The sequence below is a fragment of the Suricata suricatta genome, chromosome 5, assembly GCF_006229205.1.
Source record: "Suricata suricatta isolate VVHF042 chromosome 5, meerkat_22Aug2017_6uvM2_HiC, whole genome shotgun sequence".
Taxonomy (NCBI): domain Eukaryota; kingdom Metazoa; phylum Chordata; class Mammalia; order Carnivora; family Herpestidae; genus Suricata; species Suricata suricatta.
Genome location: NC_043704.1, coordinates 139,109,663 through 139,137,503, shown reverse-complemented (window position 1 = coordinate 139,137,503; position 27,841 = coordinate 139,109,663). Strand labels below are relative to the sequence as shown.

The 27,841-nt window shown below is 42.2% G+C and overlaps 1 long non-coding RNA gene across 4 annotated transcripts in view; it reads right to left on the bottom strand.

The window, feature by feature from the left end:
• The window catches only part of LOC115292342, a 370,178-nt gene that overhangs the window by 107,257 nt on the left and 235,080 nt on the right, over positions 1–27,841 (bottom strand). For 3 of the 4 annotated variants that reach the window (XR_003908942.1, XR_003908939.1, XR_003908940.1), the window contains one exon: positions 25,517–25,681. This is a non-coding gene — a long non-coding RNA (uncharacterized LOC115292342). Of the gene's footprint in view, positions 1–16,834; positions 16,959–25,516; positions 25,682–27,841 lie in introns of those variants that run through there. The other variant, XR_003908941.1, reaches the window with a different exon arrangement.

Sequence of the window (27,841 nt, the reverse complement as noted above, 5' to 3'; positions counted from 1 at the left end):
TCCCAGCACTCATGCTCATGGTGATCATTTTAAATCATCCCCCCCAAAATCATGATTTTTAGTTATGCTTTTTACCACTGAAAAAAAAAACTCAGAACATTTTGTTTTTAATCCCTATATGGAGGGGTTAAAATAATTGAAAATATAAAACAAAAGACACCTCTTAAAGGACAATTGGGAAACTGAATTTTGAGTGGAGGCTAGGTAAATATCCTGGGGTGCGAGCCAAAATGTGTGCAGTTACTAGATAGACAAAGGTCTAGTGCTCTGGAAGAGAGTCACTTTGAAGCCAGAAAGAGTGTGGAATCCAGTCCTACTGCAGGTAAGATGAAAGAGGGCTGACATGGGACTGCCTGGCCTGTGAGCTCTATTCAGAGTGTCCAGATGGCCCCCAAGTTGACCAGGCACTGACAAAAATGAGAAACATGGATGGTAACGCACTGGCTGGAACCAATAGCCACATCTGGATCATAAAGCAGGTTTGCAACGGACCTGAAATTTTGGTGGGAAATGGTGTGACTAGGGATGAGAAGTATCCCCTGATTTACAAACTCCATTCTTCATTCTCAAATTTACTCTCTGCTCAGATGCTCTTCCAAGGTCTCCTGGGTCAGTGTTCTACCTCCAGGAAGCTCCCCTTCCCACCTCCAGCAAGGAGAATGGCCCTGGGAAATTAGGGTTACTGTGATTCTGCAAAGGTACCATTTGAATTGCTTTAATCTGCAGTGATTTTCCAGCGCTGACAAATGCCTCTCCAGAGCACACGTCTACACTGGCAACTACAGGCTCTCAAGCTGGAAAAAGTATTGTTCCTCCTAGTCACAAGACTACTTTCTATTACCCAGTTGAATCAATACTCTGATTGCAATCCCCACTGCCACGATCACAGTTCAGGCTGCCACCAGCTTTTGTTGGAATCAATTCTCAGCCTCCATCCCTGGTGAAAATTTTTTATGGCTTTTCCAATGCCATAAAAGTTTTCTAAATAAAACTCAAACTCATTTATAGGATGTGAGAAGCTTTCCCTGGAGTCTGTGTTTTAACTGTGCACTTACATGTTGGTTTCACTATTTACTTGTGAATTTCCTGGGGAAAGCGGCCATGCTTTTATTCCTTTTAATCTTAATGCCCTAATGCCCTAGCTCCTGAAACACTGAGTAGCAGCCTGAATTCATGCCCACAAAACAAGTGGCTATCATCTAAGATTCTCTGAATCCATGGGCAAGGTGCTGAACTTTACGGTATATAAAGTGGCACATTTTAGCTTCCAGAGAGAGAGCAAGTTACTTAGCCTCAATGTAAAATGTCACAGCATTTACCTACTTACTGGTTTCCCACGAAATGGGATCATGTGTGTAGGTCACGGCTGCACATGGTATTTATTCAGTCACTATATATATAGTCCATTTGTTTCCTTCTCTTGGCCTCAATTTATAATCTGTAAAATTAAAAACTCAAACTAGGTGATTTCTAATGTCCTTCTATCTCATAATGAGGGGTTTTAGCATGCAATCATTAGTCGTTGATAGGGAAAAGAATGAAAATCAGTAAGGATAGAGAAAAGTTGGCCAACACAACAAAGTATATATAAATAGTGTGAGGTGTTATGTGAGCTGAGTGCCACGGGCAGAATACCGCACCTAACACCTGCAGAGTACACATTCAAGTGCATGTGAAACACACACCAAAAGTAACCCTATGTTGGGCTACAAAATAGTATTACATACAGCAACGGACACTGAAAGAAATATGGCCACATGCAGCAAGATAGATGAGTCCTTTAGACATTAAGCTGATGGGGAAGAAAAAAAAAAAAAAAGGCCAGAGGATGTCTCAGTAGGTTAAATAAAAGTCTGACTGGCTCAGGTCATGATCTCATGGTTTGTGAGTTCGAGCCTCACATCAGGCTCTATGCTGACTGCTCAGAACTGGGAGCCTGCTTCAAACTGTGTGTCTCCCTGTCTCTCTGCCCCTTCCCTACTCGCACTCTCTCTCTCCCTCTTTCAAAAATAAACGTTAAAAAAAATTTTTAAGCTAGATATTTATATAGAGCAAAAAAAAAAAAAAAAACCACAGCCAAAATATGTTCATGGCATTAGACATCAGGATCATGGTTATTGGGAAAAGAGGGCAATGAGAAAGGTTTTTGGGGTTCTATTTCTTGATCTGGATAGTGGTTAAATGAGTATGTTCACTTTGCATTAATTCATCAAGGGCTACACTGATGATGGCACATCAGTAAAAGTTTATCAGTGACACCAAAAGGAAACAAAAAATATGGCCAACATCCCCAGCTAGAAAGTGGTGATTTGAATCCAATGTGCAGGGCCTCACCCTCCTCAAGACGTCTGCAAGGGCCTATGGGTCTTGGTGGGCAGTGAGCTCCACTGCTATAGAAGGCACATGTCTCCAGGGGAAAGAAGGCATCCGTTGGGGATTCACGTCCCGATGCCCCCTTTCAATCCAGGACTTTATCTCTTTATGACTTCTCTGAAAAAGAACTGACTTGGTGACTACCTGTTTTTTACTTCCAACAAATTATTTTGTCAGTAGATCATCTAGGCTGAAGGTTCCTGTAACAAGGTATTCTACCATCACAAGAAGTGACAAGAAAACTTACCCCATCTCTCTCACTCAGAGTTATTTCACCGTTTTTTACATCATTCAACGAGTACTCATCGGACACCCTCTCCAATACAGGCACAATTCCAGAATAGATGCAGTGGTGCAGAAGACCAAAAGACACAACTCTTACAGTATTTCCATCAACCAAATGAAAACAGTAATTGGATCTTCTTCACTGAGATTAACTTAGATAATGTACCATACAACTTAATGTTTGCTACATAGGAAATGTGAAATATATTTCAGCCATTACCTGTGCCTTTTATAACTTAGACATCTTCATCAGTGTCCCCAGTTCAAGAAGAGAAAATTGGACTCCATTTTAATCTTCTGCTATACCTTAGCACAAAATAAAAGGAACCATTTGGACCATCTGGAGTACACAAATGGTCAAAGCAAGAACACATCCTAATTCTACTCATAACAAATGATCCAGCCAAAAGCCTGTGAAGACCCTTGTCCCTACCTCCCTGCAACTCTGCAGAAATCATGGAAGGCCAAGCTATGTCTCTGGTTTCGTTGCGGGTAGGGCCACTTAATGATGACAAATTGGGAAACCCAGGGGGGTTGTCCTCTAGAACCTCTAGTTGCTCTGGGGGCGATGCTCTGACTCACCTTTATTAAATCACGGCTTTTACTCCTGTATTACCTCAGCCTCTACAGCTTATGCTTTCTTAGCAGCCAGCCTGACCCCACGGCACCACTGGTTTATGTTAAAAAATAACTTTGCGAAGCTGGAGTGTGTGGCCATGTAAACTCTAGGATTATCACGGCTAGAATTCAAAAGGGCTTTCCTGGCCCGCCTTCGAGGTCTGCTGTTACATGACTAGAACACAGTGCTGGGGTTCCCCTTCTAGAAGACGCCACATGTCCCCATGAGGAAACGTGTCAGAAATGAGGTTTTGCAGGCTAAAAATACATGATCGGATTTCAAAATAGCAGTCAGAAAGCTTCCCTGAGCAACCTATTTTGTCCACTTAGTTCACCCAGGAAAAGACCATTCATGCCTGTGATTCTTCCCTCGCTGAATTTGGATCGTATTTCTGAGTTCTGAAATACACTACAAGCATAATAAGGTTAAAGAACACCTTGAGAATTATCTACCAGACATTAGCGAGCAGTTTTCCAAAATTATATACTGCCAGTGCTCCAGACAGAACAGCAAATTTGCATTCATTTCCTCTATATTTGTAAATGGTCTCTGTTCAACCAACATCCATTACTCAACACATCATGGAGCCAAAAAGACATAATTACGGTCTGCTGCTTCTCCAGAGAAAGATTTTCCGTGAAAGCCAAAACAACAACAAGAAAACACTAGAGAGGAAGACTGAAAAAGTTCAAATTCTTTTAGGCTATATAAAATCTGAGAAAATTCTCTACTGTCATTACAAATGATGCATTGCTGTGCTAAAAATATCTGTTTGGGATGATGAATGTTATGTGTCACGATCTGGTTCGAGAGGCAGTAGAATGGACCACGTTTGGGATGTCCAACACTGTGAGACTATACAGAGTCCCAGGGTGGATCCGAGATTCTGGGAGGTTAACTGAGGCAAACAGCCAGAGGACAAGGCCAGTGGGGTCCCATACAGAAGTAAGCTCCCTGACAGCAAGGACCGGGCTCTGCTCGTGCTGCATCCCAGACATGCGTACAATGCTGAGCTCAGGGCCTATAACGCATGGTTTTTGAACAAAGAATTAATAAACGGTGGTAAGTACTAGAGTCTGGGAAATAGCCGGATTGGAGTATCTAAAGCAGGGTTTCTCCACAGCAGCACTGTGGAAAAAAAACAAAACAAAACACTGTTTTCATTTACATTACACATAAGACTCTGAATACGAAGGACAACACTACCTCTGACACTGCTACAGGTGTGGGTTTTTATCCCCCACCCCAAGCAGTTCTGTGACACCAGCTGTACATCTCACAACGGACCTCGATTCTGACACTGTCCAAGAGACAGCAGCCAATCCCACAGGGTAAAGTCTTGATCCTACAAGACTGCCCCTTCCCCACTTCAGATGCTAGTTTCAAGTTCAGGCTGTCACCTGTGCTTCTGAGCAAAGGGCCACAGATCAGAGGTGACCGTGACCTCCTCCTCAGGTTTGACTGCTTTGCTAGAGTGGCTCACAGAACTTAGGAACACAGTTTACTTACAGCATTATCTGTTTGTTATAAAAGGAAAAAACAAAGAGCCAAATGGAAGAAATTCATAGGACAATTCATAGGTAGGAAGGGGCATGGGGCTTCCGTGCTTTCTGAGGGGACAGACACTCTCCCTGCATCTCCGCATTTGCCAAGGAAGTTCTCCAAATCCGACCTTTGTGGGGTTTATGGAGGCTTCCTGAAGTAGGCAGCCATTCATCAAATCACTGGTCATTGGTGAGTGAACTCAAGTCTCCAGCCCCTCTCCTCTCCATTGGGGTCAGAGATGGGGCTGAAAGTTCCTACCTTATAAACACATGGATGGTCTCACTGGTAACCAGCCCCCATTCTTAAGTTATCTAGTTAGGGGCTTTCCTAAAGTCGCCTCATTAACATAACAAAGGCACCCTACCTGCTCTTAGCATTTAGGAAATTCTAAGAGCTTTGTGCTAGGAAGTGGGAGGGAGACCAAATACATATTTCTTATAAACCACTATATCCTAGTTGCTATTAATATTTGGCTGGATAACTCTTTGTTGTATGGCACTCTCCTGTGCATAGTAGGATGTTTCATAGCACCCCTGGAGTGTGGCCACTTACACCAATCCAAAACGACAATCAAAAATGTCTCCAGATCTTGTCAAATGTCCCTTAAGGGGGCAAACTCACCCTCAGCTGAGAACCGCTGGATGTAAAGGAACAGGGTAGAATATCTAGGGAGATCCTCACAATCAGAGAGGTTTAACAGCACGAACCCTCTCAAGGTGGTTAAGATTTAGGAACAAACTCTAGTCTCCAGAAAAGACTTGAGAAGTACATTAGTATCCTACCGATTAGTTGAAAGTGGCCTAACCCAAAATGGCTTGAGCAATAAAAGAGAACCCATCAGAATAGTACCGAAAAGTGCAGAGGTAGCCAACTTCAGGTATAGTGGGATCTAGGAGCTCAAATACTATCATCAGAACTCCGTTCCTCTCCACTGCTGGACTCTGCTTCCCTGCTGGCAAAGTGCTCACCACTCTGGGTCTGCATCTTACCAGCTTAGAAACCAACCCTGACAGGAAGAGAGCTTCTCTTTCTCAACGGTTCCAGAAAGGAAAACAAAATTCTCCCAGTTGATTCTTTTTGGACCAGTTAGGTCATGTGTCCAGCTGTGACTAATTAGAGTTAGGAAATTTAGCAGTTGTGGACCATGCCAACTGGTTGGGTCTGTGGCTTGTGCCATTCCCGGATCAGGGAGTAAGGAATAGCCCCATTCCACCCCCAAGTCCCGAGATTTACCTTGGGAAGCATACGGTTACCTAAAGAAACTCAACATGATGATACCCAAAAAGGGTAATTCTAGGCACTGCATAGGTAAAACAGCGGAAGTTAGCAGCCTACATCTGGAAACACTAAGATACCAAATCAGAAACCAAAGCAAGGGCTCCTGGGCTAGTATAAATACGGAGCCCTAGTGATGGCCTCAGGGTACGAGCTCTTCAGATAGGGCACAACTTATAAGTATATTTTCTCTGAAACTTTCTTTCCTAGATCTGTGAAGTACTTATTAAACATGAAGAGATTTATGCATTCAAATAGCAATATTTAATCTTTCCCCTTGCCTGGCTCTGTTTGCATACCTCTGCTTTCCTTCTTGCCCTTTCTAAAGATCCCCTCCAGTAAATTCAGACTTGGAACAGCTCCCTCAGTTGGATGACAGACACTTTCTATTTCGTGCGGCTCACAGACACTGAATTATGAGCCATGGAGCGGGATCTCCTACCTGGCAACGCCAGGCTGAGGACAGAGAAGGGAGACTTGTAAATATCTTGCCCTGGTAGCCGTTGGAGATTTGCTCCCATCTGATCTGGTGAGCATTTTACATCCAGAAACAGAATGTTGACCTCTAATAATGGTTAGAAGCTGTGGTCTCTCTGACATGACTACAGGTGATCTTTTCACTTGCTTCAATGCTAATCCCTTTTATAAATCTTACTGAGGATCTCTCTAGACTCTATCAAGTCACATCAATCTCAGATGACATGTTATATGGAATATGAGAAATACAGCAACTGTCCCTTATAAACTTGCAGCTTTTTAAATTTTTTTCATGTTTATTTATTTTTGAGAGAGAGACAGAGACAGAGACAGAGCATGAGCATTGGAGGAGGGGCAGAGAGAGAGGGAGACACAGATCTGAAACAGGCTCCAGGCTCTGAGCCGTCAGCACATAGCCCGATGCGGAGCTTGAATTCCCCAACCGTGAGATCATGATCTTAGCCAAAGTTGGATGCTTGACTGACTGAGCCATGCAGATGCCCCAAATCTGCAGCCTTTTAATCTCATCATGTAACAACAACGTGCAGGAATTCATGTGGAAAAGTGAGGAGTCTGGTCTGTTCTCATCAATCTAAGGTGGCTACTTGTGAAGTGCAAGTTCTGCGAGGACAGCGAATGTGTTTGCTGCGGGCGTCTGCAGTCCGTGGAGGGACAGGGCTTGTGCTGACCAGCAGTCCAGATCACTGGTTGCCCATTGAAGGGTGTGGCCCCCTCTGAAGACTAGAATCTTGGATCCCCAGTGTTGAGCAAGATCATTATCTGTGATAAGACTTGGAAGAGATTCCTTAGATGCACGCATTCCTAGAGGATAAAAGTAGACTTTTTAAATTTATAAGCATAAGGACATTCAGTGGATTCTAAGACCAGCCCAAATATCTCCTATATTAGGGACCTGTTAACAGCCCCGAATTTCTACTGTGATAATTGCCTGGTTTGGATTCTTCTATGTTGCAAGCCTGCTAATACTCCTTGACATATTAAATAAAGCCTTGTCAGGGCGCCTGGGTGGCTCAGTCGGTTAAGCGTCCGGCTTCGGCTCAGGTCATGATCTCGCAGTTTGTGGGTTGGAGCCCCGCATCGGGCTCTGTGCTGACAGCTAGCTCAGAGCCTGGAGCCTGTTTCAGATTCTGTGTCTCCCTCTCTCTCTGACTCTCCCCGGCTTATGCTGTCTCTGTCTCTCAAAAATAAATAAAAAACAAGAAAAACAATTTTTTTTTAATTTTCAAATAAAACCTTGTCCTGCCCTGTTCTCTATAAGGACACTACATGCCAGTGTACTGCAGAGGCTTCAGATCTGTAGAATCACACAAATCTAGTTTGGAACCTTTGCTCTGCCTCTTACAATTTTATGAACCTGAAGCTCATTTCACATCTATTTTCTTATCTCTGATCTGTGGGCACACCTATGTGATCGCATTGTGCTGAGATCTACTTATGAGGCACGTGTAATGTTTGGCACAGAGCAGGAGCTCATGGCAGCCATTGTGTTCTTTCGGGGTCGTTGCTTACTATTTGAAAATAATGCTTGGTCTCTGCATCAGCAAGCGTATAACATTCTTTTTCAGGGTAAACTTTACAGAGGATTTGGCTCTCTAACACTCGAGGTAAACTGCCGGCTGCCTCCTTTATTTGTTCCTCCTTGGTCTGTGGCCATGTCCAACAGAGCTCTATCCCTATGCCCAGGATTGCTCTTAACTTTGGCCAGCGTAGTGTTGCTGTCTGAGTAACGCCTCCGTGCATCCCACAAAAGAGCGTGCCAGAGAGGCAGCAATCATCCCATACCTGCTATGTACTGGCTGCGTGACTGTTCAGTGTGATGCTAACAATCGGTTCTATACACACATATCTCAGGGAGTCGAATGCCATCATTTGCCCAAGTGAATAGAATCAGTTTACAAACACTCCCCTGTAAAAGAGACCTAGACAAAGCTATGATTCTTTAAGGGCCATTTGCATATCTTCATTACTCATACTTGGAACTGTTAACATCCGATTACATGGCTTGGTTTCGTGGGTGATCACCCTCATCTGTCATAGACCTCATCTTAGGAAATTTCTAAGCAATCAATTTCTTGAACAAACACAGAGTGAATACTCCCTATGGGTAAGGCTCTGTGCTACGTGCCGGTGAATCACTGCCTGAATGCAACACAGAATACACTACTTAGTATAATAAATGCATGAGCTGTAAGCCGTGGCCACATACAAATATCACATCTAATCAGAAACCCAACTTTGTGGGCCTTTCATGTCTGCTCTGATGCTAACACTGCCATACCTAGATGTAGGCCGGGGGCATGTCCAGACAGATATGACCTTACTTGCGCAAGATTCCCCTCATGACAGACAGCTGGCTGAGAAAATGGGGGAGGATGTTCTCAGGGATTCAGTTGCTAAAGGAATCAGAAAAGACAATTTTGCAGGGGTCAAAGGGTTGATTACATATTTTTTCGCTCATCTAGATCTTAGTTTCAAGGTTGTCACAAATGATTCTTCATACGTGAAAGAGATATATGGCCACTGCCTTCATGATCACTACTGGATGATTCTCTGACAGGCACAGGAGACAGAGACTGAGTTCGGATAATAACCTGACTTTGCCCTTTACCAACCATTCCTGTCCTACCCTTTGGTTTCACACCAGGATTGCCTTTGAGATTGTGTTGGTTATTCTTGTTGTTACTTTTCTTTTTCTTAAGGAGTAAGCATTTGTTTTATGCTTTCTTGCTTTCAAATAAAAACTCCTTGCAGTGCATTAAATAAGTGCTAAGTTAAATTAATGGAGGGATTGGGACAAGGAGAGGTTTCTTGGGAAAGTACATGTTTGGGAATCCTTAGGTAGCTAAGGGTGTAAAAACCCTGAGACTAATCCAGAGAAAGACATGCTCCTTCAATTGACCACCGTTGAAACTCTACCAGGACAGTTTTTATAAACAGTATAAATCTCAGATAACACAATTAAGGACCCAAAGCTGTTTGTCATTATGTCTGATGGAAGCATGCAACCTTCTGCATAGAAAGCAAGACACCATCCTGGACACCAACATGCTCTGTCTCTGTTATATCCAGCCCAGAACAGAAATAGATGTGACATCACTCTGCTTCTGTTCAACCTCCCCCTTGGTCCCAAATTTTGTTATACTGTCAACTAAAGTCCAAAAGGTGAGCTTCAAACTGGCCAATCCACCATCAAAAATCTTCATTATTTTGGGGCGCACCTGGGTGGCTTCAGTTGGTTAAGTGTCTGACTCTCGATTTTTGACTCAGGTCGCAATCTCACAGTTTGTGAGAACGAGCCCCATGTCAGGCTCTGCGCTGATAGCACAGAGCCTCCTTGGGCTTCTCTTTCTCTCCCTCTCTCTCCGCCCCTCCCCTGCTTGCATGTGTTCTCTGTCTCTCTCTCTCAAAACAAATAAATGCCATTTAAAATTCTTTATTATTTTTGTTATATTTGTCTGGGTTTTCGCAGAAACAGATTTTGTTTGGGTCCCCTCGGGTAAGAACTTGAGTGTGGAAAGCTCATTTAGGAAATGAGTAAGAAAGTGATGGGGGAAGGGAAGGCAACCAATAAAAGTGTTACAGAGCCAGCTATCACAGTGGGAAACCAAAGCTTAATCCTCTGGGAAATGTTGTAAAATTCACACCAAAGAATTTTCTCACCTTAAGTGTTATGGGTTGAATTACATACCCCAAACAGATATGTTGAAGTTCTAGGCCCCAGTGCCTCAGAATGTAACCTTATTTAGAAACAGGCTCATTGCAGATGTGATTAATTCAGTAATGATGTGTTCATCCTGAATAAGGTGGGCCCTGAATCCAACATGATTGGGGTCATTATAAGAAGATGTGTGATTGGGGGCACCCAGATGGCTCACTCAGCTGAGCGTCTGACTCTGGGTTTGAGCTCAGGTCATGATCCCAGGGTCATGGGATAGAGCCCCAGTGTCAGACTCCATGCTGAGCATGGAGCTTGCTTAAGATTCTCTCTCTCTCCTCCCCAGTTGCTCTCTCAAAGAAGAAGAAAGAGGAGGAGGAGGAAGAAGAGGAGAATAAGAGGAAGAGGACATGTGAAGATAAGAGGGAAAAATGTCATGTGCAGATGAAGACAGAGATGAACTCATACAGCTACAAGCCAAGGAACACCATGAATTAATGGTGACAGGAGAACCTAGTATAAGCCAAAGGAAGCTTCCACCCAGAGTCTCAGAGAGAGCATGGTCATGGTAATGCCTTGATTTTGCACTTCTAGCCTCCAGAAATGTGAAAGAGTACAGTTCTGTTGTTTTAGGGCCAGTTTATCATACTTCAATAGGGAAAGTCCTAAGAAACAACACACTGAGGGATGTGAGATATTTATATGCTACCATCAGTCACTGGTTGAGCAGTCCTCAACTTTAACGAGAATTAAGCCCGAAGTACTTCTTGATTTTCACACAAAAAGCAGCTTTTTGAGGTTCCAGAACAATCCTCAGGCATAGAGATCTAGTTACTGGCAGTGGAAATCCACTCAACACACTGAAATGTGACGGGCCTCCATTCTCTCATTATGTATAAGACAAAGTCCAGCTCCCTGGGCTGGTGGCAGAAGAAGAGAGACAGATGTAAAGCCTGAGATGGATTTACTGCATTCTCGCTGGTTTGAAGACAGAGGGGGGCCTTGCCCCTAGGAATAATGAATGGCTCCCACTGACAGCCAGTAGGAAACCAGGCTCTACCAATAACCCAAATGAACCTGGAAGTGCATTCCTGCCCCCAAGCCTCCAGATTAATGCCAGGTAGCCTGGACTTTGAACTTTTGAGACCTATGAAGGCCATTAAGTTTTGATGTGGTTTGTAATACACCTTAGATACCTGCAACAGGGCCTTTTATGTCTTTTGTTTACAGTTGAAATACTTCTCCAGATTGGCCATGTTGGATACATTACCTCTAACCTCACAAAAACATTGAGGCGTGGCTCCTGTATAATTAGTCCCATTTTGCCACTAAGAAAATTGAGTTCCACACAGGTCAAGTGACTCATGTATATTTACCACCACTGTCCCCATTACTTCTACTCTTGTCTTTTAGTGATAAAACAATACTCAAACCTCTGCTTTTAAAAAATCGTTTCCCAAATTGTGCCAAGTAAAAGAAGTCTGGTGTGGCCACTGGCGTGGGCTGGGCCTCTTGCCCTAGGGGAAGGGAAGTGTCACTGTTTTATGGCATATGACCAAAAGCATGTTGACCTCTCCAGGAAATCAGTGGGAAGCAGATGCCCTATAGGGAAGCAAGGGTCTACCTACCGCTCACCATATGTCAAGCGGTGACAGGTCAGCATTTGTCTAAGAGGTAGGCATTCCGAGAGTTGTCACCTGGGAGCATATGGCCATTGGGATAGAAAAAAAAAGATACCCCACTAACATGTCAGGTGTTAAACACCACTTGCCAAAAATATATATTGTTTATGACAGGTTTTAATTTCTGGAGAAACGTGGAGAGGCATGTTCCCCCAGGAAACTTTGTGCAAGGACAGTTACATTCAACACACTGCAACAACTATATACAGCAAAATGGCCGCCCCTACAGTAGTAGGATTGTTCCATGCTCCTAAAAATATGACCCCAAATTATTATCTAGGACATGACATATTATCAACCAGACAAACAAATAGAAAAGCAGACAGAAGATTAGAACAGATACTTCAAAAAAGTAGATATCCAAGTGGCAAACAGATATATGAAAAGGTTTTCAATTTCATTAGGCATCGGGGAAATACAAACTGAAACACCACAAAGACACCATTCACCATCCAACAAAATGGCTAAAATGAGAAACACCAACAATATCAATTGTTGACCAGGATGGGGACCGACTGGAAATTTCAAATATTGCTGCCAGAAGGAGTATAAATTAGTACTTTAGGAAAATCTTTTAGCACTTTTACTGAAGTTGAATGTACCCTTATGATATGACCCAACAATTCCACTGTCCAGTATACCCCACAGATATGTATGCACGTGTCCCCAAATGACATGTAAGTGAGTGTCATACACACTTCAGCTATGATGTGGTGCGTGAAAATCAACACTCTGCCTATGAGACCCGAAAGATAGCTTCTTGGTTTCTATCAGGGTGTAACATGCACTCTCTATTTTGAGAGTCCGGCTCTGAAATTAGGTAGGTAGGGGTTAGAATAATTGTTCTACCATTTTATTAGCTATATGGCTTTGGATACTTATGCAACGGTTTACCTGTCTTTAAAATGTAGGCCATAGCAATACCTATTTCATTAGATAACAGTAAGAACTCATGATGCTAATGTAAACACAGCAGTTGGAACAGGGCTAGCACACAGTAAATGCTCCATAAGTTAGATGCCATGGATCAAGCCATCTCTCTTTCCCTATTATACTTCTGTATGCTCAGGTATGTTTCGGACATACTCAAGTAGGTTCAGCTGGAGATGAACTTCAGATAAGCACTTCAGTCAACGGATCGGTAAGCATCCAGCGATATTATAAAGATCAAATCTATTAATTGATAAATGTTGACATTAATAAGTGACAGAGGAATAACTTTATAAGGATGCATGTATTTCTGAGACTATATCTTTCTAATATTTTGTATAAGATTGGAATGTGGATAACATGCTTCATTAAGCATATGTGATTTTGAACTCAATACAGTACATAAAATACTTATACTAACTGTATGCACATATGAACATTTGTTTCATCAAGATTTTCATTTATTTTTAGCACTACTAACTTAACTGAAGGTTTAAAAGTTTGAAAGAGCACAAAAGCTCTAGGATAACCATGGGGTGCCTGGATGGCTCAGTCGATTAAGCGACTGACTTAGGCTCAGGTCATGATCTCACAGTTTGTAGGTTCGAGCCCCACATCGGGCTCTGTGTTGACAGCCCGGAGCCTGGAGCCTGCTTCAGATTCTGTGTCTCCTTCTCTCTCTGTCCCTCCCCTACTCATGTTCTGTTTCCCTCTGTCTCAATAATAAACATAAAACAAGTTTTTTTTTTTTTTAAAGCTGTAGGATAACCTTGAGGTCTTAAGTCCAGAAGTGAAATAGATCACAGAAATGATATAAAAGTTTGCGGCAAGGGAGATGGATAAATAGCATAAAAGAAATAGAAGAAAAATCGGAAGGAAAAATGAAAGAGTAATATACTTGGATAAAGCCAGTAGAAACCCTAAGTATCAATGATCAAGCTACAATAATGTGGAAAACATAACATTTGTTTCTTGCTTGCTTCAACTATAAGCCTGCATATGACTCATTCCCTCTGATAAAACATGCCTCTAATATTCACTTTCTAGCTCATGAGCCCTTCCAGTGACTACCGACAGTGGCAGGGACAGACTTTTGATAGTATCCATTTGTACCTTCCAAGATAATGTTAATATTTTGCTCTTTCAGGAATCCCAGCATTGAAAAAAGCAAGTCCCTGGATGACAGCTATGTGACAGCCTCAGGAACAACAAGTCCTAGATGGGGCAGGAGGACACAGACTTCTCCAGAGGAAATGGAGTCAGTAGGTTTCCCAACAGGCTAGGCTGTGTGGAGGAGTTTTACCTCAAGGGCAGAGACTGAGGCGGGGGTGGAGGGAAGCACAGAATCAATGACAGCAAAAGATTAAGCAACAGATAAGATGGAGAAATTATTAAAACACCAAGGAAAAAAGAACCAGAAGGAAAAGAAAAACCAGAAGCATATTATACAAGTTGAGTTGGCTCATCTGGGAGTAATATTTGCAAAGATATAATAATGAAAGCACAGCATTGATTTAATACAACATTATGACATGACTATGCTGTATTAGGAGAGTCAAGGAGGAAGGTAGAATGTGATAGGGACAAAGAGAGGACATGAATGTGTCAGTCTGGTTTGGGATATGTGGGTAAGAAAACTCTATCTTAGTAGAAAATCAAAAGGTAGCAGTATAATTATATTATATAAGGAGGTAATATCCAAAGAAAATCCAAGAGTTAATAATGGCTATATTCAAAGATGAGAATGGCAGGATTTGAGGGAATTTTTTCATTATTAGATTTGCATTATTATTTAATTTCAAATCTATGTAGCTATACTATTCTGACTTTTTTTTAAAAAATGAAATGAGGGACGCCTTGGTGGCTTAGTCAGTTAAGTGTCCGGCTTTGGCTCAGGTCATGATCTCACAATTAGTGGGTTTGAGCCTCACGTCGGGCTCTGTGCTGACAGCTAGCTCAGAGACTAAAGCCTGCTTTGAATTCTGCATCTCCCTCTCTCTCTGACCCTCCCCCGCTCACACCATCTCTCTCTGTGTCTCAAAACTAAATAAAAAACATTTAAAAAATTTTTTTAAATAAGAAAACGAAATGAACAAGGGGTTATCCTTGAACGCATTTAGTCTTGATTCTGAAAAGAACAAGATGGCTAGTAGTGTTTATAATAAAACAAAGCAATGCAGAAGTTAATGTGTTAATATATTATAAGTAACTATTTGGCTCCACTCGATGGCTTACATGATACTCATAAAAGCACGGTCACTAGCCTGGCCCCTAATTAGTCAAAGCCTGCCAGAATTAAGATACAAGAAAAAGGTACAACATGATTGTCTTGCTATCTTTTTTATTTAGGGACTCATGCTAAATTCAATATTTAAGAAAATCACGGTACTTAGTAATTGGACAGAATTGTTGCATTTTGTTTGTTTTTCCAGCCCCGTAGGTCTTCACTATTCTTAACAATTTTGACTTTATTTGAATATCCTATGAGATTGTCAATCCCCCTGGCTCTCTCTCCGAGACACCCGGAGGATAGATAGAATCTATTTTATCTATTTCACTCGCAGCCTGCCAGTACATCTGCTGATACTCCCTTGACCAAAGGAGGCCAAATCAGGTCCTCCAGGGTCTGCAGGCTGCCAAAATATGCCCATCACAACTGCTTCTGCTAGCCACTGTGTCCAGGGAGCATGAGAAAGAACATGAATGAGAAAGTAATGAAACCCTGCTTTTGTTTGTCTCATTTCTTACGTGCTTGCAAGGTGAAAGGAAAGGAACTTAAAGGCACCTGGGGGGCTCAGTCAGTTAAGCATCCAACTTTGGTTCACGTCATGATCTCATGGTTCAGGAGTTCAAGCCCCATGATGGGCTGTGTGCTGACTTGGAGCCTGGAGGCTGCTTCAGATTCTGTGTCTCCCTCTCTCTCTGCCCCTCCCCTGCTCATGTTCTGTCTCTCTCCTTCTCTCTCAAAAACAAATAAACACTTTTAAAGGAGGAAAGAAAGAAAACAGAAAGAAAGAAAGAGAAGGAATCTATGTTCAGTTAAAACCGGGCATTTAGCAGATACCCAGACTAAAATGGCAGTATTTAGGATCAGCAGGGGGAAAAAAATCAGGAAAAAAATTGCAGAGTATGAGAAAAAATGTACAAAGAGGAAAGTAAAATAATCATGAGCCTAGAGCATGGATTATTCTTAGCTCCCTAGTTCATAGCTATTCTACTTCACCAAACCCAGCTCCGGGGAAGGATCTGATGGATTCAACCAATCACAGAAATCCCAACTCCTTTGTCAAAGGTCATTTTCTAGATAAACCAACTAAATGTTTTTCTCTTTTTTTCCCTTTTTTTATTTTCTTAATTTCAGCTTTACTGAGGTATAATTGATGAAACTGTAAGATATTTAGCATGTACATTTGTGGTGATTTGATATACATACACATTAGGGAAGAATCTCTCCCACTTCTGGTTAATTAACACATCCATCACCTCATAGATTCCTCTTCTTTTTTTCCTCTTGGTAAGAATATTTAAGTTCTGCTCTCTTTCAAATTTCAATTATACAATATAGTGTTATTAACTATAGTCACAAGGTTTTACATTAGATTCTCAGCCCTTAGTCATCTTATAACTCCAAGTTGGTACTCTCGTACTAACCTTTCCCTACTTTCCAGCCCCTGGCAACCACTTTCCTTCTCTCTGTTTCTGAGTTTCTGACTGTTTTTTTTTTCTTTTTTATATTTCACATGTAAGTGATACCATGTGGTATTTGTCTTTATCTGTCTGGCTTATTTCACTCAGCATAGTGTCCTCAACGTCCATCTGTGTTGTTACAAATGGCAGGCTTTCCTTCTTTCTCATGGCTGAATAATATTCCATTGTGGATATAAACACCAGGTTTTCTTTATCCACCCATCCTCTGATGGACTCTTGGGGTGTTTTCCTATATTGGCTATTGCCAACTAGGTATGTATTTACCTTAGACAAAGGATTTGCTCTAGGCCAGTCCAGTGTGCGTAGTCCTCAGCAAATTTGCTCAGTTGTTATGGAAAACTAGTCTTCTGGCTACCATCTTGGGACCATGAGGCATCAGAAAGCTAACCTAAGAAAGCAAAGTGTAGAGAAACACAAAATAAGAAAGTAGAACCCTCAATAAACCATGTCTGAGAGTTGCCTCACCTCTACACTTTTTGGTAGTGTGACCCAATAAATCCCTTCTACAGTTGAAGCCAGTTTGACAAAAGCTTGTAACTGACACAATACCAAATGGACCTCATGCATGAAGAAGCCAAACAGTGATAGAGTATTGGGCACCAAGACAGAGAATTCAATGCATCTGAAAATAATCCCATTCAAACAGAGTCCAGAAGACAAAGAAAAAATTCAGTGCTGGAAACTAGAAGATAATTGTTTAATTGCATTTTGGGGACAGCACTTGTCAAGGGGAGCATTTCATCCCAGTGGGACGGCAGAGAAAGAAATTACTCATTGTTCTCAAACTGGTTCTCTGTGATAGCTCCATAATATTCTGTTAACTTGCTTATATATTTTTTAAAGGAATATTTTCTCTAGGAGCTTTAGAGGAAATGAATAAGGACAAGGAGAAGAGTTGGCAACTTAAGGAAAGAAACTTAAAGCATATATTTTCATACACATGATGGATCTGGTGGAACCTTATATTTGCAACAGTTATTTTATGTTATTTTATTTTTAAATGTCTTATTTGAGAGAGAAAGAGCATGAGCAGGAGAGGAGTAGGGAGAGGGGACAGAGGATCCTAAGCAGGCTCCACAATGATAGCAGAGAGCCCAACATGGGGCTCAAACCCACAAACCCTGAGAGCATGACCTGAGCTGAAGTTGAATGCTTAACCAACTGAGCCAGGCAGGTGCCCCTGCAAGTTATTTAAAAAAAAATTTTTTTTAATTTTTACTTATTTTTGAGAGAGAGACACACAGGGTGTGAGCAGGGGAGGGTCAGAGAGAGAGGGAGACACAGAATCTGAAGCAGGCTCCAAGCTCTGAGCTGTCAACACAGACAGCCTGGTGTGGGGCTCGAACCCACGAACTGTGAGATCATGACCTGAGCTGAAGTCGGACGCTTAACTGACTGAGCCACCCAGGCGCCCGATCTGCAAGTTATTTTAAATGTTGAAGCTTGAACTTTTAGATAAAATAATATAAAGGAAATTTCTGCTGTATGGTACTGAGTAAATCCCCTACTCCAGCCTTCTTTCTATCCAGATAGAAGTTGGGCCAAATCATGGACTGGGCCTTTGAAACCTTCCTTCCCTCAGCCATAGTCTCCCTCACTTAAGGACTCTACTTGCTTGCAGATTAAATTACTCTGTGGTAAGAGGACTCTTGATTTGTGTATTAAAGTTACTCCTCCACAGGTTGCTTTTAACTAACAAGTCAATACTAAATTACCCATTTCCTCTTGGATTTGAGTCAATGACCATGGAAGGAATCTAGCTCTTAAATTCACCCAAACACGCGTGTTTAGAACTCACAGAATACTAAGTGTTTACAAAAGACAAAAAACAGATTCTAGAGAGAATAGGCCTGAGGGGGAGATGAAAGGTTAAAGATCTAAAGGAATGACTGCATTTCACTCAGTCTAAGATGCACATATTTTCTCATTTTCCATCTCAGGAACTGAGCTGCTTCTGACAATTGGCTACTGTCACGATGTAGTTCTAATTGCCTACATGCCTATGACTCTGGTCATAGATGTTCACATCGTTGGCACTTTAGCTACTATGTGAATTGTTGGCCCTTTATGTGTTGGGTTTGAGTGCCATTTAAAATGTCTTCCTGGTTGTGTTAGTTTGCTAAGGCTGCCATAAAAAGTACCATCTCGCAGTCTTCCTTCGGTGTCCTGATAAGCTCTTATGAAGACACCAGTCTGATTGGAGCAAGACCCATCCTAAGGGCCTCATTTTACCTTAATCACCTCTTTCAAAGCCCAATTTCCAAAGGCAGTCACATTCTGAGGTACCGAGAGTGAGGGCTTCATAATTCCCATAACACTGGGCTTTATGCTTTATTTGTTAGATTTTCCTCCGTAAGGAGAGATAAAATAATGAGATATCTTAGGAGGAGTGGCATTTATGTAGACTATTTATTTATTTATTCCTTTCAGCAACCAACCCACCCTTATGAACTCTCTGGTGCCTGCGGTAGGGTAGGAACCTCAGACCCCACATTTCCCAGCCCCGTGGCTTCCTGGTGGGCTCTATGGGGACCCAACAGGGAAAGTGGAAGGTGGGAAAGGGGGATAAAGGACTTATGTTCTGGGTCAGTCTTGCTCCAATAACAGAGACCAGCTGTAGCTTCAGTCTCGAGATACTTTTAGCAGTTCCATAGAGTGGGCTCCTGGAATAAAGACCACCCACACTCACGTCAGCCCTACAGTGGCCCCCAGAGGTTCAAGCACCACCCACACAGAGCCACCCCCTCAGATTTGGTGAACCCATCTCTTTTTATTCTCTACCATGGTAGCCACTTTTATACTTTTATCCTTCCAGCAGTTCCTGTATTAAGTTGCTTCTATCAGAAATATCTGGTATGGTTCATCTTTCCCTACATAGACCCTGATTAATATAATGTCTTAGATTAGACAGAATAAAGTACCCTGCAAATATTTAAGTACATCTAGGGGCACCTGCGTGGCTCATTTGGCTAAGCATCTGACTCTTTTTTTTTTTTCTATGTCTGTATTTTATTTTTGAGAGAGACAGAGAGTGAGCAGGGGAGGGGCAGAGAGAGAGAGGGAGACACAGAATCCAAAGCAGGCTGCAGGCTCTAAGCTGTTAACACAGAGACCGATGCAAGGCTCAAACCCACGGACTGTGAGATCATGTTGAGCTGAAGTCAGACACCCAACCAACTGAGCCACCCAGGCGTCCGACCATCTGACTCCTGATTTCAGCGCAGGTCATGATCCCATAGTTTGTGAGTTCGAGCCCTGCCTGGGGCTGTGTGGTGGCAGCGTGGATCCTGCTTTTGGGCATCTCTCCCTTTCTCTCTTTGTACCCCTCTCACTTGTGTGCTCTCTGCCCTCCTCCAATCAAAAACAAATAAATAAACTTGTAAAAAAAAGTTTAAAAAGAAAATATTTAAGTACAACTAAAATAACCACTTTATAAAGCTATTTTACCTCAATTATCCACTTCTTCAATTTGGAGCTTTAAAGTGTATTTTCTGGGGGCCCCTGGGGTGGCTCAGTCAGTTGAGCATCCAACTTAAGCTCAGGTCATGATTTCATGGCTTGTGAGTTTGAGCCCCTTTTTGGGCTCCATGCTGACAGCTCAGAGCTTGGAGCCTGCTTCATATTCTGTGTCTCCCTCTCACTGCCCAAACCCCATGACCCCCACTCATGTGCTCGCTCGCTCGCTCTCTCTCTCTCTCTCAAAAATAAACAGTAAAAAATAAAAACTAAATAAAGTACATTTTCTGCATACTTTTTGGTCTTTCCAGACTCATGATAACAGATTAACTGGCTTTATATTGTATTTGTAGCTTCTGACTCCCTCATGTACTCAAAGCTTTATCTATAAAAGGTAACCATATACAAAAGAATATATACACAGGCTTGCCAAGGGCAAAATGCACCTCTATTTTCACACTCTCTATTGACGGTAAGTCTTGGTAGGAGTAGGAGAGATAATTTTGAAAATGTTTATGACAAAATATTTTAATGCATGTAAATTGCCCTGGATAAATTCATAGGTCACTGAGGATAAGAGAACTTCCTAGATTTGATATTTCTCTCTCAGCAAGTTCTTGTGAGTTCTGGCTTTTTCTTTTTTCACTAGAAATGTCTAGACTTGGTGTCTAGTACAGGCAAGGCCACAATAGATCTCTGTGGCCTGAAATAAGCCACTCTTCAGCTCTGACCCGAATCATCCCATCTGAAAAAAACAAGGGGTTGGACAAGATCGGTGATTACAGCCCCTTTAAATGTTAAAGACACGTTTCCTCATCTGTCTCTCATAAACCCAATATTTAAAAATGTTTCTCTACCAACAAGACTGCATTTAAGTTTAGATTTCCCAATATCTATCTTTTTATTATTTTTTTAAATTTATTCATTTTGAGAGACAGAAAGAAAAAGAAAGCAGGGAAGGGGAAGAGAGAGAGGGAAAGAGGGAATCCCAAGCAGACTCTGCACTGTCATCGCAGAGTCTGATGCAGGGCTTGAACTCACAAACTGTGAGATCATGACCTGAGCTGATATCCAGAGTAGGAAACTTAACTCACTGAGCACCCCAAGGGCCCTCCAATATCCATTAGTCCCAGACATATATAGCTTTCAACTGGATATTTTGACTTTCAAATTTCTTTTTTATATTTACTTCAACTTTTTCATAATGTGGAACATCGTTTGGTAGCCCCGATTATTTAGCTCATGAACCCCTATAGGTGTTTCAGGTTCAGGACCACTGGTCTCAGTAGTCTCTTTGAATGTGTAGCCTAAACTCTGCACTCTTGGGTGAATTCCAAGGTTTGCATGAGTCAAACATTCCCTTAACCAGAATCTGCATCCAAATGTACGTAATGGGAACTGAAATGGAGTGGAACCAAATGGGATCCGTTTGTCTCCTAAAGGCTCACTTTACCAATCACTCTGAAGGCTGTTCTTAATCCCATAAGGTTCAATCATGCTTAGAAAGTCAGTTTTGAAACTTTACATATTCGAAAATCACAGAGTTGAAAGGAATATCGGCTCATCAGTCCAACTGGATCCTGAATTGACGGCCTTTGTTTACAGTGGTCCTGCCCAGTATTTGTCCAAATTATTGCTTGACTACATTAAACTGACAGGGAGGATCCTGGTGTGGTGTAATTAAAACCATGCAGATTTCCGTATCCTATGTTCGTTCCACTGCCTGAAACCAAAACCCGCATCCTTTGCATATTCCATTAGTGACACAGAGAAGGAAAACTCAGTTACTCAAGCGGCGTGGATCAGAGAGTTTTACTTTTGCTCACCTGCATGAAAGGGAAATCACCACACCCTGGGTTTACAGCACAGCGTAAAAGAGACGGTTAATGCAATCATCTAAATCATTCAGGTCAATGGGAAAATGTTGTTTCTTCTGCGAAAGGGAATCCAGGGTCATCTAAATCATGCAGATTGGCATTTGTTTTGGTTACACTGAAATAATCTGAGATACTTAATTCGTATATGCAATCTTTCTCCCATATGCCATGTCCATTAGAGAGAACATTTATGCTTCTTTTGGCTGGTTTTTCCTGTTTTGCAACTTATATTTTTAGAAAGGATTTGTATCGCCCATTATTCAAGTAATTATCAGTTTCTAGCAGATCTGTTGATTTTCTTAATTAAACTTAGCTAACAAATCATTAAAAAAGAAAGAAAAATGCAACAGTGTTTCCTAGTCCAATTAAATAACTATTCTGCATTTTTTTTCTGTCCCCCCTAGACTGGAAAGTAAATTGTGCATAAAACAACACTTCTAATTTTACTACTGTCATCTTAGGCTCCTGGTTCCAAGTTGCAAAGGAAAAAAATATCTCAGAACACTGTTATTTATTGAGAATAACATAACCAGCTTGTGCTTCAAGGCGGATGATAAAAGGAAACTATAAAAGAGAGGCAACTTTGGAAGTTTCGCAAAAGGAAAATGCCGACTTTCGGAGACATCTCAAATTATTTTCTGGAGGTAAAATTCGTTAGAATGAATTTAGGAATTTTATTTTGCTCTCATCTTGCTGCCTCACTTAATTTTTGACTTGAAATTGAATACTGTTACACATAAATGGTCTCTCTCTTTTCAAATATTTGTATATGACCAAATACTATTTCCTAAAGAATTCATTCTTTCCCTTGTAATATTTCTAAAGGAAATCTATTTTTTTCACTTTCAGAGATACCAATCTGACTCAGGCCCTTAGTTCCCAAGCCCAGGGCAATCATAACAACCTCCACACTGGGGTCCCTGCCTCTGCTCTCCTACCAAATCCAGTGGAGGGCCACTGTGGGCAGAGATCAAGAGCACAGACTTGAGCCAGACGGCCTGAGTTCCAATCTCAGTTCCAGTGGAGTGACCTCAGTCATGTTACTTTACCCTTCTACTCCTGTTTTCTTTATCTCAAAAATACCTCATTGATCCTGGAACTGTTGTTGTTGGGTTTTTTTTAATTTTTTTTTTTTTTTTGAGAGACAGAGAGAGACAGTACAAGCAGGGCAGGGTCAGAGAAAGAGGGAGACACAGAATCTGAAGCAGGCTCCAGGCTCTGAGCTAGCTGTCAGCACAGAGCCGGACGCAGGGCTCAAACCCACAAACCATGAGATCATGACCTGAGCTGAAGCCGGCTGCTTTACCAAATGAGCCACCCAAGCACCCTGGGATTCTGGAACTATTTATACCCTGTTCTGCTCTGTAGCCCCTTCAGGCTCCCACATCAACTGACTTCTAGCGGGGTCAGCCAGCAGGTGGCGCTAAGGAGCGGAGGGTGAGGGGAAAGAAAAAGCCAGAATCCCTCTTTTCCTCCCTACCCTTCTTCAGGCAGGATTTCTGCAATGGCTTCACTTCCTCCAGAGCTCCAGCTCTCTCATGATAAGCCTACTAAGATTACAGCCTTGACCTTGACCCAGTGATCCCCCCCCACCGCTGGCCTCCTCCATCACAGCCTTCTGTCATCCTTCCAGACCAGATGTGATCGCAGCTTCCTGATTATTCTAAGGTGTTTCAATCTCCCCTGTTGGCCTCCTATCAACCCCATCACCTGCGTATTAGGCTCCCTCTGTTTTAAAAACTCAATGATCAGTTTTAAACACTGAATGATCCAGTACCTTCCAGTGTCATTGAAAGAGTTAAATGAGTTGTATATTAAAAATACTGAGAATAGTACTGGGAACTTGATAAACATTAGTGATTATTAAACGTTTTTACATACTATTGTTCCACGAAGGAATGAGAAATTCCTTGTGTTTTGTTCTTATGAGGGACACAATTGAGTTCACATTAATATTAATACTCTGACTCCATAAGCTTAGATAGTTCGCCTGTGGGAACTGAGAATCCAAAAAAGATCCTACTCCTCAATATTTCTGAAGTCCCCAAAGGTGACTCACATATACTCATAAACAAGTTGGTTCCTTCTTTGTGAACTGCATAACTTAGCACAATCCCTAGTATCCATATTGTGCGGTTTCCTAGGGGAACCATGATGAAGTGCAACAAACTGAGTTGCTTAACACAACAGAAATAGATTCACTCCGAGTTCTGAGAGCTGGGAGCCCAAAATCAAGGTATCAGCAGGCCCATCCTTCCCCTGAAGGCTCAAAGGAAGAACATTTCTTTTCCTCTTCCCCAGCTTCTAGTAGCTGCCAATAGCCCCCCGTGGCAATCCTTAGAATCTGTTGGCCTACACGTGCCTCACTCGTTTCCTTGTGTATGTCTCCAAATGCCTCTCTACTTATAAAGATACCAGTCATTGAATGAGGGCCTCCCTACTCTTAACTTGATTATACCCTATTTCCAAATAAGGTCAACATTCCAAGGTACCTGGGGTTAGGGCTTCAACACATCTTTCGGGGGAATACGATTCAACCCACAATATATATATGTGGCTCTAGACATACATCTTTCCTGTGTAATGTTAGTTAATTAACATAAAATGCCTGAAGAATTATTATCCCCATTTTAGAAAGGGAGAAGCTACCATTAAAGAAGTTAAGGGATCTAACCGAAGTACAACATACAGTAAGGTACTGCAAAACCAGAACCTGAATTCGAGCTTTTTTGGGGGAACTTAGACCACTTTTCTTCAAACTATACCATTTAATCCTTGAATTCAGTGAGAACACTGATCTTAGTACTTAACGAGGTTTAAGTTCCTGAGTATTCCACCAAACCCTATATTGCATTTACAGATGTAGTCATGCGGCCATGTGAAGGTCTAGAAGATCAGTATATTCTGCATGAGTTAGCTGTTGGTGCAGAGCAACCATAACCTCATGCCCTAGATGCTTGATGCATCTGGAGTCAACTGACCAATGCAGATCTGCTGCAGATGGATGAGATCACTCACATTTCTGGGTCTGGTGGCTGTTGACCGATCTAGGCTAGACTCCACTGATTCAGCCCGCCACTGTTCCATATGTCCTTCATCCTTCTCCGGAGACCAAGAAGCGAGCCAGACTTGTTTTCATAGTGATGGCAGAGGTTCAAGAGAGAAGGCATGCCGCAACGTGCAAAACCAAGTCAAGCCTCTTCTGCCTGTGCTGGCTGCTAATATCTCTTTGGCCAAAGCAAGTTTCATGGCTGACCCCGGTGTCAAGGGGCAGGGCAGGTCACGCTGCTCATATTGGGAGGGAACTACAAAATAACATGACAACAAGCATGGATAGAGGGAAGGGTGAAGTACTGGAGGCCTCACTGCAGTCTTCTCTGCCACCTTAGAGTAACTATGGGTGAGTGGTTTCCTTCTTTTAGCTAGCACCAGGACCAGAGAGCCGCTGAATACCTGAAGTTTATTGCCTCTCCTCTTTACCCAGTAAGTGATCTTCCTACAGCCCCTCAATAAATTTTGAAACTCCTTACAATTCTGTGGCTGGCTTTCACAGAAGGCTTGAGCCTATTCAAAATGAAAGGGTCATCATTTTAGAAATATGGAAGTACTTGTAGAAAGGAGAAACATAAATTTTTTTACTGCAGCAGACGGAATCATTTACATTGAATCATATTTCTCTTTCTCTCCCCCATTTCCAATATTCTTCTTTATATTTCAGCAGAAGGTTTAATTTTTCATTTTGACACTGTGATTCAACCTCCTCTTCAATAGCTTATACCTAAAGAAAGCATATTTTAGAAATCTCAGCAACAGATTCTCTTTGTTCTTTAAAAACAGAATTGGACATTAATAGTATTTCAAGCACATTCATATGCTGATTCTTCCTCAGCAAACCCTTTTTTCCTAGATTTTACTCCATTGCATGTAGATTCATGATTAGTCCTCGATAAAAATTTGTTAAACTAATGATTGAGTTAACATATTCCTGAGCATCCATTAATTCTCAATTGATAATGTCCATAGAGGAATGGTGATATTGCTTATGAAATTTGTAAGCAAAATTATTTGCATCCTAACTGCAGCAACCACAAGGAATGTACGGTTTAGGGGCAACTGAACGGCTCAGTTGGTTGAGCATCTGACCTCAGCTCAGGTCATGATCTTGTACTTTGTGGGTTCAAGCCCCACTTTGGGCTCTGTGCTAACAGCTCAGAGCCTGGAGCCTGCTTTAGATTCTGTGTCTCCCTCTCTCCCTCTGCCTCCCCCATTCACACTCTCTCTCTCTCTTTCAAAAATAAACTTTAAAAAATAATAAAAAAATGTAAAAACTAGGAATGTATGGTTTCATGATGTTAAGCTGGACTTGTCATTTCATCTCCTATTTGGCTCAATACAAGAAAAAGTTCTTAGCTCCTTTCCCACTCAGGAAGTTACAACCATAATTAAAAGAAAAAAGAGTAATAAAATCCAGTCTTATCCTCAAGGAGTTTATAGTCTACTGTAGACATGTAGTCATTAGTCAAATAATCACAAAGATAAATATAAAATCCATCCTTGATAAATGCTTTGAGAGGCAGCTACACTGACATGAATGCATGCAACACAGTGGTGTGACCTCGTTAGAGAGGTGGGAAGGATCAGTAGGAATTAACCAGGGAAATCGAAGTGTGGGGGAAAGCATTCTATGCCAAAGCCAAAGCAGGGGCAAAACCAGTGCTCTGGGAAGAAGCAAAGCCTATTTACTAGAAGAACTAAAAGGATGAGTAGGTTGATCGCAATCATAGCCTCAATTTTCTCACCTTCCAGTGGCCACGCCCTTTGATAGTAGGTCCCTCCCACACTAATCCTACACTCGGCTATGTGTCTTGCCTGCAGTCGAAGTGCCAATTCCAAGTTTGGGCCACAAAGCACCTTGAACACTGCCGCTTGCTCTCTCCGACTGTAAATCCACCAGGAAAACAAACCCGAGCTAACCTGCTAGAGGATGAGAGATCACAAGGAGCAGAGCCGCGTCATCCCAGCCACAGCCCTTCAACCAGCTAGCTCCCTGTTGATCTGAGCACCGGAGCAGAATAAGCAGGGACTGCATCAACCACACCCAGCTCAGAGCAGCAGATCCGCCAGGGTGATGTATGGACTGGTGGGAAATGCTGAAGAGTTGTTGTAAGACATGAAGTTTGGGGGTGGTCTGTTATGCTATCTGATTCAAGGATTGATGTGGCTGGATTACGCAAAGCAAGGGGGAACGCTGTGTGCAACAACGTAAGACAATAGCTTCACATATACACGTAATAGTAAACATCTGTACCTTACCCAACCCAGCACATTTTCACCCTTCTTAGAGCAAGATCTCCAGGTTTCCTGCAGGGGCGTGCACTTTCTCCACTCTCAGTCTATATGGTATTAGGCGGGGTAGAATCTAGGTAAAGCATGTCATCCAGCCTTTGGCCAATCAACATATCTGATTCCCCTGGCGTCAGGAATTGGTTCAGGAGAGAACACATGACCCAAGCTAGTCCAATCACAGTGAATCCCAGGGTTCTGGTTGAGCCTCCGGGGAAAGGCTTGATCCCAGGAGCAGGTAAGTTAGAGTCCCTGTGCAGGGGGCTGGTGTGGCCAAGGGGGTGCTCTTGCCTGACAGGCGTCCACAAGGAGGAAGCAAAGCTGGCGGAGAGAGGAAGCAGATATTTATTCAATCTTTTAGATTTCCCCAAAGGATACAGAAGTGCTGATGCATAGAGGCACATGTACCCCAATGTTCATAGCAGCAATGTCAACAATAGCCAAAACATGGAAAGAGCCTAAATGTCCATCACCTGATGAGTGGATCAAGAAGATGTGGTATATATACACAATGGAATACTACATGGCAATGAGAAAGAATGAAATCTGGCCATTTGTAGCAACGTGGATGAACCTCGAGGGTGTAATGCTGAGT